We start from the raw sequence: 18,043 nt of genomic DNA, 5'->3' as shown, positions 1-18,043 counted from the left end.
GAGACACTATTCTTCCAATAGATGGATTTTGCTAGGAGATGCGGTCAAACCACCAGTTCCAAAGGTCCGATGGTAACTGAAGTTTTTCCAAATTGTGGTTTTAAACCCTGGCCTTTCATAAAAAGTTTTCTTGGAGTGGTGTGGAAAAATAAAAAAATAGATTGAGGGATTGGAGATTTGAAGATAGGACATATGTCACGCCTCCGACCCGAGATTTGTGAATCGAAGATCGCGGCAACCGCCGCATACTTATGAAGAACTCTCTCCATAAGCATGCAAGGCATCTCATCACGATATCAATGCATCGCAGCGGAATAAATTTAAATAATTATTATTCAACTTTAATTCAAGTAATTAAATCAAATGTCTTACATCCAATAAAATTTTTACTAAAACAATAAAGACAATAGATCTAAGTTCAACGAAGTTAACAATGCTAAATCTTGCCTCTAAAAGTTCTGTCCCAATATTTCTTCCCACGCTCGAAATTAATTGTCTGAATCTGAAAAATAGAAAGAAAGGTAATGAGCTAGACAGCCCAGTAAATAACAAATATCTCAACCAGATATTTCAGATATTATATAATTTTCAAGAATAATGTTGCAAATAAACATAAAAATATATTTCATGCTGATTTAATGCAAATCCAATAATTTCAAATATTCACATATAATATAATCATAAATCCGATTCGATTTCAAAACACTCGTAACTCAACAGCCTCGACTATGACCAACGTTTAACCCCCATTGGCGGGGTCCACAGAATACCAGCGCACAATCTCCACTGGCAGGGTCCAGAAATACCAGCGCACAACCCCCACTGGCAGAGTCCACAAATACCAGCGCACAACCCCCACTGACAGGGTCCACAAAGTACCAACGTATAATCTCCATTGGCGGAGCCCACTGAAACATAGTTAGACTGAGAGCATAAATTCGATCTATATCAAAACACTTAGTACCACAATATATATCATAATCTTTCACTAAACATGTGCATAAATCGATATACCCAAATATTTTAAAAGTACTTTTCTTTCAAAACATAATTCCATAAATCATGCATAATTTCAGAGAATAATTATTTATTTTCAGAATAAATATGGAATATCTCGAGAAGATGATTCATTACTTACCTTTCACGGAGCACTGAACGAATAGATCGACTAACTTCTAGGAGATTCTTCCGTGCCTATTATCCAAAATTATATTTTTACATTAATTTAATTTAAAATTAAATCTAACAAATCTCAAAATTAAAATCTCGCTTAAAATCAGACTCGTCTCTAAACTCGATCAGAATCATCAGATGAAGCCTTCCCCTATACTAATCTTAGAAGGATAACTTTAGAGAGAGAAATCCATCAAGAGAGAGAGAAACAAGCTAGAGAGAGAAAGTAGAGAGAGAAAATCCAATTCCAGAGAGAGAAAGTCAGGGTTCAGACTGAAAGAAGAGAGAGAAACTCTCTCTCTTATCAATTTCATTATTTATTTATTTATTTATTTATTTATTTATTTATTTATTTACTTACTTATATATATATATAAATATATATATATATATATATAAATATATATATATTTATTTATTATTATTATTATTATTATTTTCTTTTCTTTTCTTTTTCTTCGTTTTTTTTTCTTCTTTTTTTTTTCTTTTTCTTTCCTTTTCTTTTTTTCTCTTTTTTCCTTCTTTCTCTTTTCTTTTTTTTTTTCTTCTTTTTCTTTTTCTTCTTTTTCTTCTTTTCTTCTTTTTCTTGGTTCTTCCCGTGTCGGAACAGAGGACGATAGTCCTCCGGCCTTGACCGACCGTTCGGGCCACGGCCGCCGCGGCGGAGGCCGGCGGCCGACGGGGGCCACTCCCCCGATCACGGAGGAGACATGGCCGGCGATCACTTTCGATCGCCGGTGCCGAAAAATCCAAGGAAAAAGGCCCAAAAACAGGGCGTCTTTCCCGACCGAAAGATCGGCGATACTCGTCGCCGGCAGCCGTGCACAGGAGCATGGGAGGAAGGAGAAGAAGGAGGGGAAGAAGAGGGAAACTTACCTCAGCCTCCGGAGACCTCGCGGGCGAGCAATTACGGTGAGAAATCAGACGGTGTCCGCGGCTCTAATTTGAGGAAATCGGAGAGAAGGAGAGAGGAAGGAGGTCGATGTTGGGTCTCAAGAGGGAGGGGGTCTTCTTATAGAGAACCCTAGGACTTCGAGGGGTCCTAGGAGTCCTAATTTGCCCTAGGACTCCGAGGGGTCCTAGGAGTCCCAGTTTTTGATCCCCTGTTTTTTTTTTTTCGTTTTGGTCTTGGGTCTAGGTTTTGGGCTATCACATTCTTCACCCCTAAAAAGAAATTTCGTCCTCGAAATTTTTCATACCTGTCACCATTGTATTGGAAGCCTGTGGATTCTGTTGAGTAAGCGCATAAACTCTTCCCTGGGTTTTAGAAATCTATCCGCCACCCTTATGTTGTCCTTCATGAGTTCTTTTGCCAGCTTGATTTTCAGTATTTAGCGGGCAGCTAGCAATTTTATGATCCTTCTGACCACATTTGAAACAAGCACCGGTATTCCAATAGCAATCCTTGTCTGCATGATTTTTGCCACATCTGGAGCACGGCTCACCATCAATCTATTGAGTCTTATTGTCTACTGCTCCCTTAGCTGATCTTTTGATGTTTTTATTATTATGATGCTCATACTTTAACGTCCCAATATTCCTAATGTTTACCCACCTACACTCATACTATGTCAAATTCTATGTGTCATAATTTATCCACTTATGCTCTGATACCATATTAATTGTCACGCCCCCGACCCGAGATTTGTGAATCGAGGGTCGCGGCAACCGCCGCATACTCATGAAGAACTCTCTCCATAAGCATGCAAGGCATCTCATCACGATATCAATGCATCGCAGCGGAATAAATTTAAATAATTATTATTCAACTTTAATTCAAGTAATTAAATCAAATGTCTTACATCCAATAAATTTTTTACTAAAACAATAAAGACAATAGATCTAAGTTCAACGAAGTTAACAATGCTAAATCTCGCCTCTAAAAGCTCTGTCCCAATATTTCTTCCCACGCTCGAAATTAGTTGTCTGAATCTGAAAAATAGAAAGAAAGGTAATGAGCTAGACAGCCCAGTAAGTAACAAATATCTCAACCAGATATTTCAGATATTATATAATTTTCAAGAATAATGTTGCAAATAAACATAAAAATATATTTCATGCTGATTTAATGCAAATCCAATAATTTCAAATATTCACATATAATATAATCATAAATCCGATTCGATTTCAAAACACTCGTAACTCAACAGCCTCGACTATGACCAACGTTTAACCCCCAATGGCGGGGTCCACAGAATACCAGCGCACAACCCCCACTGGTAGGGTCCACAAATACCAGCGCACTACCCCCACTGGCAGGGTCCACAAAGTACCAACGTATAATCCCCATTGGCGGGGCCCAATGAAACATAGTTAGGCTGAGAGCATAAATCCGATCTATATCAAAACACTTAGTACCACAATATATATCATAATCTTTCACTAAACATGTGCATAAATCGATATATCATAACATTTCAAAAGCACTTTTCTTTCAAAACATAATTCCATAAATCATGCATAATTTCAGAGAATAATTATTTATTTTCAGAATAAATATGGAATATCTCGAGAAGATGATTCATTACTTACCTTTCACGGAGCACTGAACGAATAGATCGACTAACTTTTAGGAGATTCTTCCGTGCCTATTATCCAAAATTATATATTTACATTAATTTAATTCAAAATTAAATCTAACAAATCTCAAAATTAAAATCTCGCTTAAAATCAGACTCGTCTCTAAACTCGATCAGAATCATCAGATGAAGCCTTCCCCTATACTAATCCTAGAAGGATAACTTTAGAGAGAGAAATCCATCAAGAGAGAGAGAAACAAGCTAGAGAGAGAAAATTCTAGAGAGAGAAAGTAGAGAGAGAAAATTCAATTCCAGAGAGAGAAAGTCAGGGTTCAGACTGAAAGAAGAGAGAGAAGAGAGAGAAACTCTCTCTCTCATCAATTTCATTTTTTATTTATTTATTTATTTATTTACTTACTTACTTATATATATATAAATATATATATATATATATTTATTATTATTATTTTTTTTTCTTTTCTTTTCTTTTCTTTTTCTTCGTTTCTTTTTTTTTTCTTCTTTTTTTTTCTTTTTCTTTCCTTTTCTTTTTTTCTCTTTTTTCCTTCTTTCTCTTTTCTTTTTTTTTTCTTCTTTTTCTTTTTCTTCTTTTTCTTCTTTTCTTCTTTTTCTTGGTTCTTCCCGTGCCGGAACAGAGGACGATAGTCCTCCAGCCTTGACCGACCGTTCGGGCCACGGCTGCCGCGGCGGAGACCGGCGGCCGATGGGGGCCACTCCCCCGGTCACGGAGGAGACATGGCCGGCGATCACTTTCGATCGCCGGTGCCGGAAAATCCAAGGAAAAAGGCCCAAAAATAGGGCGTCTTTCCCGACCGAAAGATCGGCGATACTCGTCGCCGGCAGTCGTGCACAGGAGCATGGGAGGAAGGAGAAGGAGGAGAAGAAGAGGGAAACTTACCTCAGCCTCCGGAGACCTCGCCGGCGAGCAATTACGGCGAGAAATCAGACGGTGTCCGCGGCTCTAATTCGAGGAAATCGGAGAGAAGGAGAGAGGAAGGAGGTCGATGTTGGGTCTCAAGAGGGAGGGGGTCTTCTTATAGAGAACCCTAGGACTCCGAGGGGTCCTAGGAGTCCTAATTTGCCCGGGACTCGCCGGAGAAGAAGACTCCTACCGGGAGTCTTCTTCCCGATTTTTGATCCCCTATTTTTTTTTTGTTTTTTTTTCATTTTGATCTTGGGTCTAGGTTTTGGGCTATCACATTCTTCATCCCTAAAAAAAAATTTCATCCTCAAAATTTTTCATACCTGTCACCATTGTATTGGAAGCCTGTGGATTCTGTTGAGTAAGCGCATAAACTCTTCCCTGGATTTTAGAAATCTGTCCGCCACCCTTATGTTGTCCTTCATGAGTTCTTTTGCTAGCTTGATTTTCAGTATTTAGCGGGCAGCTAGCAATTTTATGATCCTTCTGACCACATTTGAAACAAGCACCGGTATTCCAATAGCAATCCTTGTCTGCATGATTTTTGCCATATCTGGAGCACGGCTCACCATCAATTTGTTGAGTATTATTGTCTACTGCTCCCTTAGCTGATCTTTTGATATTTTATTATTATGATGCTCATACTTTAACATCCCAATATTCCTAATGTTTACCCACCTACACTCATACTATGTCAAATTCTATGTGTCATAATTTATCCACTTATGCTCTGATACCATATTAATTGTCACGCCCCCGACCCGAGATTTGTGAATCGAGGGTCGTGGCAACCGCCGCATACTCATGAAGAACTCTCTCCATAAGCATGCAAGGCATCTCATCACGATATCAATGCATCGCAGTGGAATAAATTTAAATAATTATTATTCAACTTTAATTCAAGTAATTAAATCAAATGTCTTACATCCAATAAAATTTTTACTAAAACAATAAAGACAATAGATCTAAGTTCAATGAAGTTAACAATGCTAAATCTCGCCTCTAAAAGCTCTGTCCCAATATTTCTTCCCACGCTCGAAATTAATTGTCTGAATCTGAAAAATAGAAAGAAAGGTAATGAGCTAGACAGCCTAGTAAGTAACAAATATCTCAACCAGATATTTCAGATATTATATAATTTTCAAGAATAATGTTGCAAATAAACATAAAAATATATTTCATGCTGATTTAATGCAAATCCAATAATTTCAAATATTCACATATAATATAATCATAAATCCGATTCGATTTCAAAACACTCATAACTCAACAGCCTCGACTATGACCAACGTTTAACCCCATTGGCGGGGTCTATAGAATACCATCGCACAACCCCTACTGGCAGGGTCCAGAAATACTAGCGCACAACCTCCACTGGCAGGGTCCACAAAGTACTAACGTATAATCCCCATTGGCGGAGCTCAATGAAACATAGTTAGGCTGAGAGCATAAATTCGATCTATATCAAAACACTTAGTACCACAATATATATCATAATCTTTCACTAAACATGTGCATAAATCGATATACCCTAACATTTCAAAAGCACTTTTCTTTCAAAACATAATTTCATAAATCATGTATAATTTCAGAGAATAATTATTTATTTTCAGAATAAATATGGAATATCTCGAGAAGATGATTCATTACTTACCTTTCACGGAGCACTGAACGAATAGATCGACTAACTTCTAGGAGATTCTTCCGTGCCTATTATCCAAAATTATATTTTTACATTAATTTAATTCAAAATTAAATCTAACAAATCTCAAAATTAAAATCTCGCTTAAAATCAGACTCGTCTCTAAACTCGATCAGAATCATCAGATGAAGCCTTCCCCTATACTAATCCTAGAAGGATAACTTTAGAGAGAGAAATCCATCAAGAGAGAGAGAAACAAGCTAGAGAGAGAAAATTCTAGAGAGAGAAAGTAGAGAGAGAAAATCTAATTCCAGAGAGAGAAAGTCAGGGTTCAGACTGAAAGAAGAGAGAGAAGAGAGAGAAACTCTCTCTCATCAATTTCATTATTTATTTATTTATTTATTTATTTATGTACTTACTTATATATATATATAAATATATATATATATATATTTATTATTATTTTTTTTCTTTTCTTTTCTTTTCTTTTTCTTCGTTTCTTTTTTTTTCTTCTTTTTTTTCTTTTTCTTTCCTTTTCTTTTTTTCTCTTTTTTCCTTCTTTCTCTTTTCTTTTCTTTTTTCTTCTTTTTCTTTTTCTTCTTTTTCTTCTTTTCTTCTTTTTCTTGGTTCTTCCCGTGCCGGAACAGAGGACGATAGTCCTCCGGCCTTGACCGACCGTTCGGGCCACGACCGTCGCGGCGGAGGCCGGCGGCCGATGGGGGCCACTCCCCCGATCACGGAGGAGACATGGCCGGCGATCACTTCCGATCGCCGGTACCGAAAAATCCAAGGAAAAAGGCCCAAAAACAGGGCGTCTTTCCCGACCGAAAGATCGACGATACTCATCGTCGGCAGCCGTGCACAGGAGTATGGGAGGAAGGAGAAGAAGGAGGGGAAGAAGTGGGAAACTTACCTCAGCCTCCGGAGACCTCGCCGGCGAGCAATTACGATGAGAAATCGGACGGTGTCCGCGGCTCTAATTCGAGGAAATCGGAGAGAAGGAGAGAGGAAGGAGGTCGATGTTGGGTCTCAAGAGGGAGGGGGTCTTCTTATAGAGAACCCTAGGACTCTGAGGGATCCTAGGAGTCCTAATTTGCCCGGGACTCGCCGGAGAAGAAGACTCCTACCGGGAGTCTTCTTCCCGGTTTTTGATCCCCTGTTTTTTTTTTTTTTTTTTCGTTTTGGTCTTGGGTCTAGGTTTTGGGCTATCACAACATATATAATAGAAAAAGGCTGGAGAGTTATTGGATTAGTACCTGAGGATTTACCGATCGTAGAACTCCAAAGCATTCTAATTTTTCTTACTTCTTGTGCGCAAGAGAATGAATGGAGGTAGGATCTTGGCCCATCTTGTTGTAGAAGATGAAAGAGCTTGAGAAAGAAGAAATGAACAGGAGGTGCTGGAAAGTGGGAATGGAAGACAAATACCTTGGGCTTTTTAAAAAATGGTTTTGATGTCGTATAATATCATGTTTTGAAAAGATTCTAATTAATTGCAGTATTTTGAGAAGTATTCTACTCTAAGAGGTAAGTTCTCTCGTTAAGCCGTATAGATGATCTTTAAAGAGAAAGGATACGTATCAACTGTTGCTATGATGAAAGTGTGGAAATTTCAAAAGGCAAGAAATGTTTTGCCATACTTATGATAATATATGTGGTGTCCCATACATCCCATTACCTATATGGTCGATGACTAATAATATCTAGGAGGCATCATTTACACCACATCTTAACTTCCAAGGAGCATTATACTTGTGGCAACTTTGAAGAAGAAATAGATAAGGCTATGAGAACTTTAATTCAAGACATCTATATTTGCCTAGAATGCTAAAGACTGTAGAGACCAAGACAAATGAATCGATTTTCAAGATATTTCTAAATGCTAAAGACTGTATTAGAAGCTGAATAAGGAAATGGTAAATGCAAGCACGTTGGACAAACACTACAACAAAACAGATTATTAGCAACAAAAAATTTTTATCGCTAATAATAGATTTTCATCGTTAATAGATATTAGCGATAAAAATTTCGTTGCTAATTTTTCATCGCCAATAATCCCATCGTTGATAATATTTTATGACGAAAAAAAATTTCGTCGCTAATAAAAGATATTTACGATGAATATTTTTTATCGTTAAAATTAAAAGATGAAAAAATTTAATCATAAAAAAAAGATATTTACGATAAATAAAATCATCACTAATAAATAAAAAATTAATAGCGATAAAAAAATTTTCATCGCTATTAATTCCAAAAGTTTTAGCAACTAAAACTTTACGTCACAAAAAATATAATTTAATAAAAAAATTTTAGGAAACAAAATTGAATAATATTAGCGACAAAAATTTACGTCATAAATAAAACAATATTCGATGAAAATTTACGTCGCTAATAATTATTTATGATAAAAACTTTTCTATCGCTGTTAATTATAAATTTATTGAAAAATTAAATTATGTTAGTAAAATATTTTTGGTGATGAATTTTTCATCAGAAATAATTTCATCACTAATAATTTAGTCATTTTCTTAAAAAAATTATGAATATATATTTTTAATTTATATGTATGTATAATATTTTTTATAAATTTAAAAAATTAAAATAAAAAATTTACATAAAAAATTGATAAATAAATTTTATTATTTTATTATATTAAATTAAAATTATAAGAGGTTTGAAAAAAAAGTACATCAATAAGCCATCAAATATCGATATATGGAGAACGAGTTGAGGACAGAGAGTGCTTGATGAAGCTCGGACTAACGATAGAGCTCGGACTAGCCTACTGCTACCTCATCAGTTGTATCATTTGCTCTATCTACGCCATCCGCTCCATCATCTGGATCTGGAGCTGCTGATACTCATCGATGCATGCAGCCAACTCCTTAACTCGCTGCTCAGTCTGCTGTAGATCTTCGACAGCCTGCCTCTGCACCTCCGTCAGTCGAGCCTTGCACGCAGAATGGATGTCAGCCCTAGATGAGCATGAGAATGACGAAGTAGTGATCCCATATCCTAAACTCCTAATATAACAGGATCTCATACCGAGCACCCGATCACAGATCTCATTATTTGTGGGTGCGGTCGAGCCCTCAAGGGTAGGTTGGGATCTCATATCTATCATACGATTCTGAAAATTAAAATTAGAGTTATTTTAATTTTTTAATAAAAATCAGATTGTGAATAAAAAATAATTGAAAAAACTTACAAAGAGCTCCTGGCTCTTCATCGTCCACTCCCCGACCGTCGTTGATGGGTCCGCTGGTAGATATCGATCCTATCAGGAAGCTCGCCACTCTCAGCATCTCTCTGCAATTCGAGAATTAATTAAAAAAAAAATTAAATAACTAGATAATTATATACTAATTAAAAATTAAAAATTACCTATCATGTGCTCCATGTGACAAGCGAACGATCTCGAACCTCCATAATGCGGCATGGTCTGTCTCGCTCGATTCGCTACATTCTGTGCACATCATCTTTATAAAATTACTAATCAAATTAGTAGATAACAAATTTAATTTAAGAATAAATGATTCAATTATTAAACTCTAAAAAAAAATTTAGATGTGTAAGCTGATATGTCGGATCCTCGTAATGCCGGCATATGGCAGTCCAATCATCCATGGTGATGCTGTCATAAGGCTGCTGTCGCGTTGCCTCCTCCCCATGATCCTGCACCACCCAGTACCAATGCTGATGCATGTGATGGCGATAATCTCTGAAATGCAAGGATAGATGAGTGTCGATGGCTCGCCTCACATGATCCTCCTCAAAATCAATAATGTCAAATACACCCTGTCAATAACAAATATTAGAAGAATACTATATAAATTAAATATTCATAATATAATTTATTTTATTTGTAAGTGGATGTAGAAAATATCTCTCTAAGCCGGCAGAATGTGATGCCAATTGACGAGCGTCACGGGGCATAACTGCGGCATATGATGCCCAGCTCAGTCTGCCGTGGCTCGCACCATCCCTTAATGGGTCTGATGTAGCCGGTTGGTATCTTGATCTGAAGATGCTGTCCTGGATGCTCGCATTTCCAATACTCTAGAGTAAGGTTCTTCGATGGACCTCGCCCTTGCCTCACTATCGATGAAGACTGGTTTGAACCAATAATAAATAAATTATTAGTATGATCCAAATAAAAGAAGTAAATTTTATTATTTTTAAAATATAATAATATACTCACTAGGACTCGCCTCACTGGGACCCATCTCACTGAGACCTACCTCACTAGGACCCACCTCACTGAGACCTGCCAGTGCAGGACCCTCTGATAGTGGAGCCGGTGCAGCAACAGAGATTAGTAAATGTGTCTCAACCTTCGAGGTAGATCGTGAACATGAATATTGTTGTCTGTCTTCTGATGCCATATCTGTAATAATTGAGATATAAATAAATATAATATTAAATAATAATAATAATAATTAAATAATATTCTAATGAATACAATTATATCGTATACCATTATTGTAAGAGAAGATTGAACAAAGAATATAGATCTACTCATTAATATTCGTATCTTCCTCGATGTGTAGATCCTCCTCTGAATCATAGTAATCGATATATGTGTCGTCTTCTATCTCATCATCATTTATGAACTAATCATCACCCTCCGACTCATAGATAAAATACAAAATCAGCTTCAACTTCATTGGATGACAGATCAGCCCTATTCAAAGGTGACGTTATAACTTCTTCATCAACTAAAAGCTCGGCTAATGTTTGTTCTTCTTACTGAAAAGCTTCCTTTTCATGTAAATCTGAATTTTTATCCATCTCTAATCAGTTTGGTATGTCATATACGTCTCTAGGTGTTATTTTTGTACAACATGCCAATTACCTTGATACTTTAGATCCTTCAAATATATTATTTGTTTCGCTTGAGTTGCTAAAATATACAACTCATTTTGGTACCATGTTCGTGCAAAATTTATACTGATAAATTATGAATCGATATAAATATCGATCTTTTTATTACTAATATCCCATCATTCACACTAAAATAAAAAATACAGAATTATTGGATCCATACTTCACTTCTATGATATCTACCAATACACCACAATAATCAATATCTTCTTCTCCTTCATATCCTGTTGTAGCAATCTTACTATTTTGGATCTGTCGTTGCATCTCAAGGTCCCTTGTGTGAAATCTCATTCCTCCAATAATACAGGATGCATAGTGATTAACCCTCCGATCGAGACCACATGCTAAATCATGCAACTCATCGGTCGCACCTACTTCTTTATTGAAATACTTATGTTTCATCTACATCATAATATAAAAAATTATGTTGGTTCAAATAATATTATTTATAAGTAAATAAATAATTTATTACTAATGTAACTTACAAGATCATCAAATCATTTTACAAATTCTCTCCTATGTCGATCATCGGCATCCGTATTATTCTCTCTATATAGTATACTTTTGTACTCACTACAAGAAGTTATGATTTTTAATTTTACATCAACATAAAAAAATTACTTAAAATATTAAATAGTATGGTAAGATGGTACTTACTCAATAAAATCTTTAATTTCTTCATAATTATTTAGAACGTAAAATTGTGCCTTGGATAGCTCGTTCATGTCTATAAATTCATATCTCCTTACACCAATAGGTCGAACCGTTTATTTAAATATAGACAACGTCAGTTCATTGTCACCCCATTCACGATCTGCATTATGATCTGTATGATTGAATCTTATTTCAATATCGTCAAGATACATCGAGCAGAATGTGACACACTCGGTAGCTACATATGCTTCCGCTATAGACCTTTCAGGCCTTGCTTTATTGCGCACATACAAGATATCCTTTGGTGCTTCATCCAGATAAGTTTTCATATGCAAAAAAATCATTTATGGTCCATAGAATCGAAGCATGCAACTTAAAATTACTTCGACTTACAGAATCATATGTCTGTGCTCCATTTTCCCATAGCTTCTTCAGATCATCGATTAAAGATCGTAGATATACATCAATTTCATTACCTAGTGCTTTCAGATCCTGAATCAATAGTAACATAAAAATAAATGATTCTTTCATGCACTTTCAAGGTAACACATTATATACAACTACCATCACAGGGTACATGCTGTAAGAGATACTCAGATTGCCAAAGGGATTAAATCCATCTGTCGCTAGACCAAGCCGAATATTGCGTGGGTCACTCGCAAAGTGCGGATGCTTTGCATCGAAGTCTTTCTACACTAAAGGGTTGGCCGGATGGCTAAGTATGTTCTCCTCTGAAACCCGCTGCTCATAATGTCATCTCATTTCTTCAGCTGTCTTTGTGAACATATGCAACCTTTGAAGTCTTGGAATCAATGAAAAATATCTCAAAATCTTTTGAGGTATCTTCTTTGCTTTTCTATCATCAGTTTTGTATCTAGACTCACTGTATTTCGGATATTTAGTTGCTTGTTCGTTATCCTTATAAAATAATATGTAGTTATTTTTGTAGGCATGTATAAGAATATAGCCAAGTTCCATTTTCCGTATGTATATTTTTGCTTCAGAATATGATTTCGAAAATCACTCTCCATCGGAAAGAGCTGCTTTAATCAATGTTAAAATTTGATCACATGACTTATGACTCCATCGGTTCATAGTTTTAATATGAAGTAATTTTATTAAAAACTCTAACTTAGAAAATTTTGTATAATTTGGACAGAGTGGCTCTCGTGCATCCCTTACAAGCTTTGCAAACCGTTCAGAAGTCTCTTCTACCTCAAGCTGGATATTATATTCATGATCAGAATTACTTTTAGATGCAGTAGTACTCATGTATACATTTGAACAAGCACCTTAATATAAATTATCTAATAATTCTCCTATACCACTATATTCGACAGATCCAGCAGCATCACTATCATCTTTAGTATCGTCATCGTCGTGCACCACTTCATTCGGATCACCCTCCCCATGCCATATCCAATAAGTATACTTCTTATCTATACCATATTGTAGCAGATGCTCCTCAATAAGTATTATGTGATGATATACTAAATTAATACATCTCTTATATGGACACTTTATCCGACTAGCACTGTCAGCCTTATGCTGTGCAAACTCAATAAAATCTCAAACTCTTTTTCGATATTTAGGCAAAAAAATACCTCTAGTATTCATCCAATTTTTGTTGATATCCATCTAACAACAAATATAAAATCATTAACAATCAAAAAAAAGTTCTATGGTATCAGTGGTATTCATTAACAACCAAAACACAGACTGAATATTAACATAAAAAATATCCTTCCGTCAATTTAATGAAGTAAAAATACATGATCCTATCCATTTCAAATCATTACTAACAGGTGTGGTCCTATCCCTTTCAGAAAAGTAATAATCTTATTATTGTTATTAGTGGATATTTCGTCTCATTTTTATAAAAATTTCGACAGTATCTCCCCATGGTTCTCCAAGTATACAATGTGAATATGGTGCCTACGCACCCTATCCACCATATACTCAGAGAACAATGGACAGATAACTACTGAATACTACATAATGAAACGAAATATCAACTATTAACAACAATAATATTATTACTTTTTCAAAAAATCTGAATACGGGACATTCAAGATTCGATCTCGATGAAGATCAACTCTTGAACGGAAATCTACGGCTCAATATAATTTAACTACCATCTTTGAACATGCATTCGAAGATGAATTTCTAATTTATTAAAAAAGAATAACTTCATATTAAAATTTCTTCATCAAAAATTTCAATAAAATTTTCTCTAAAATAGAAATATTTTTTATATTTATAATTTTAGCAGCATACAAAACAGCACATAAAATAATTAAATTGTAACAAGTAATAGCAATGTGCATTATGTTAGTGAAAATAAATAATTAATCAAATAATTAAATAATTTCAACAGTAACACTAAAAAATAATATGTAATAAATATAATTAATCAAATAATATGCATCTCTCCATCCCCGTCGACCCCGGCCCCATCCCCGTCGGGCCAGCCCCATCCCCGATGGCCCCCGCGCTGCCAGCCCCAGCCCGACTCGGACCCATTAGCTCCAGCCCCGTCCACACCGGCCCGACTTGATCCCCACCGGCCCGGCTCCATCCCCGTCGGCCACGACCCGACCCGGACCCATCCCCATAGGCCTCGACCTGACTCGAAACTGACCCGACCGGGACCCGACCCGACCCGACCTGACCCACCCCAGCCAGGCCCAGCCCGACCCAACCCGACCCAATCCGACCCGACCTGTCGGATCGGCCCGGCCTCATCTCCGTCGGCCCCCTCCATGCCGGCCCGACCCGACTCAGCCCGCCCCGTCCCCATCCCCGCTGGCCCCGGCCCCATCCCCGTTGGCCACGGCCCGACCCGGACCCATCTTCGTAGGCCCTGGCCCGACCAGGACCCGAGCCGGCTCGACTCGGCCCAGCTCAGCCAGGCTCGGCTCGGTCCGGCCGCCTCGGCCTCATCTCCACCGGCCCGCCCCGGCCTCATCTCTGCCGGCCCGGCCCAGTCCACGCTGGCCCGACCTGGCCTGACCCGACCCACCCGTCCACCCCGGCTTGACCCGACCCACCCCTCCCCGTCCCCATCCTCATCGTCCTGGCCCCATCCAGCCGGACCTGACCCAGCTCGACCCGGCCCACCCATCCACGCCGGCCCGACCCAGCCATGGCACCGTCCACGTCGGCCCGTGGCCTGATAAAAGGCCAAAAAAAAACAAAAATGATTACGGTGGCGGTGTAGGTGCCGCCGGCCCGGCCCCTCCCACTGGCCCACCCGGCCGGCACCATCCCTGTCGGCGTCTCCCCCATCCCCGACGGCCCACCGATGGCCCGAGAACACACCAAAAAAAAAAGACAGCTTACCTTATCAGTGGACGGCGACGGCGGTGAATGCGGCAGCCGAGAGAGGGGACAGAGCAGAGAGGGGGACGTGGGGGGGAGCACGTGAAACGGAGTGGGGGGCATCAGGGAAGAAAATGGGTTTCAGATGGGACTTGACGGGATGTGATATATTAGTGATGAAAATTTTCGTCGCTAATAACAAATTTTCATCGCTAATAATTTAAAAAAAAAAAATTTATGATGAAATAAAAAAATTTCATCACTAATAATCTTATTAACGATGGAAATAATTTTCGTCACAAATACTTCTGCAAAAAAAAAATTCGTCGAAAAAATTTTCCCCCCATAAAAATATTATTTACAATGAAAGAAAAAATTTCATCGTTAATTACTTTATTAGCGACGAAAAAGCTGTTTCATTGCTAATAATTACTAAAAAAAGAAATTCTCATTTTCTTTAAAAATTTGTGACGAAAAAAATATGAGAATGTGATGCTTCCATAGAAAAATAATATATATATATATATGTATACATACATATATATATAAAATATATAAATTTATATATATAAATTTATATAATATATATAATAATCTAAAATCTCGTTCAAAAGACTTATCAGATCCTGCTAAATTGATGTGTAGATATATTTATATATATTATATATAAATATAAGTGCTTGGCTATTGTGGCATTACAAAAAATAATTAATTTGTTTATTAAAGTAGATGCATAATTATTACTGCTCCTACAAAAGGCATAGCTTTGTTTACAAATTTATTGTAAATTACTAATCTGCTAAAAGTTACATGCAATTATTGGAATATTTTTAGTACAAATAACTCTACTCATTAGAGATAAAATACTCAATTTAAAATGAATCATAATTTAAATCAATTATTGATAAGAATCATGAAGGGTCCAATTCATATTATTATACCAAAAAGTTTAATAATATGGAGGACTCTTCTCCTTGTACTACATTAGTATTTATTTTTTTTATAGAGAAGTTGCATCATATTTATTTTTATAAATATACAACTCGCCTCATCTCAACTCAACTAAGCTATGATCCCAAACTCATTAGGATCGAGTATATAAATTTTTTTCTTTATTTCACTTGGTTTAGAGACATTAAATATTAATTTTTTTCTTACCACTTCATCTATATATTGTTTGATATATCTCTTTATTTTTATATATAAATCACTCATTTGTACGGATGCATATATATTTTGGTCTGTATTCTATATATTTGAAGTATCTAAAATCATCATTCTCTAAACTTTATTTTAATTGATGTTATCTTTATTTTTTACGAACAACTTTATTTTAATTCTATTTTTTTTATATTACTACATATTCATCTTAATATTGTACATACTTTTCTTATGCAATATTATTATTTAAAAACTATCTAATATTTATTTTTATAAATATAAAAAGTTTACAATAATATATTTAAACATCCTTCATTTTTTTTAAATTTTTAAAATTTTAAAATTTTTTAAATATTAGCAATGAAATTTTTCATCGTAAAAAAAGGCATTAGTGACGAAATTCCTATTTTCCGTCGCTAATAGTCTAGTTTTTAAAATTTAAAATTTTTATTTTTTAAATATTGACGATGAAAAGTATTCATCGTAAATAAGCAATAATTTTATGACAGATATTCGATTTAGCATCGCAAATAGTGGATTATTTAAGATGAAAAATTTTCAACGTAAATTATCTTTTATTTTTAAATTTTTATAACCGGTTTATTAGCAATGAAAATTCATGCTTCCATCATAAATGCGCTTGATGATTTATGATGATAATTTTTGCATCGTTAATAGTGTTATTTTTGAAAATTAAAATTTTTTTATTTTTCACATATTAACGATGAAAAATATTCATCATAAATAATCAGTAATTTTCTGATGAAGAATAAAAGTTTCATCGCAAATAATAGATTATTTACGATATAAATTTTTTATCATAAATATTTTATAATTTTATAATTTTTAGTTTTTTCTCATTATTTACGATGAAAAATTTGGTCATAAATAACCTATTATTGGCAACGAAAATTTTTAATTTATCGTAAATAGTTTATCTTTTAAATTTTTAATTTTTTTTCACATATTAGCGACAAAAATTTTTATTGTAAATGATCAATATTTTACGATGGAAAAATCATATTCTATCGTAAATATTTTTGTTATCTACGACATATTTTTTTCATCGTAAATAATCTTTAATTTTTAAAATTTTAAAATTTTAAATTTTTTAACTTTTTTTAAATATTAACGACGAAATTTTCGTCGTTAATAAGTGTTATTTGCGACATAACTAAAATTTTTATCGTAAATAATTAAATTATTTACGACTGATAAGTGACGTCGTAAATAATCTATAATATTTGATATTTTAAATTTTTTATTTTTCTTAAAATATTAGTAATGAAAATTTTTAGTTGTAAATAACTATTATTTGCGACAGAAAAGCATTGTTCGTCGTAAAAATTTGAATTATTTACGATGAAAATAATTTTGGATGTATTATTTCTCTATTGTAAGTAGAGAGATCTAAAGAGATAAGGGATAGTTTTAATGATTTTGGATGGTGTTTCAACCACCCAAAATTATATCAAGTCCAGTTTGGTCAGGCCAATATGGGTGCCTAACCATGATCCAAGTCCCACAAATTTCAGCAAAGCCCTAAAATGTTATCTAGTTGGTATGTCTTGAATCTAATTGATCACATTTTTGAGCATGTTAGATACATCTACCCTGGATTTCTCTCTTCAGAACTCGAAGATCCATGTTCCATTAGTGGCTTCACGTAAACTATAGATAATAGAGGGCAAGAAATGATCAGAGTAGCATCATTGGCTCAATGCTACTAAAAGTTGTTAAGCACCGATT

This window comes from Elaeis guineensis, chromosome 11 (genome assembly GCF_000442705.2).
Source record: "Elaeis guineensis isolate ETL-2024a chromosome 11, EG11, whole genome shotgun sequence".
NCBI lineage: Eukaryota > Viridiplantae > Streptophyta > Magnoliopsida > Arecales > Arecaceae > Elaeis > Elaeis guineensis.
Note: the sequence above shows the minus strand (reverse complement) of the source record.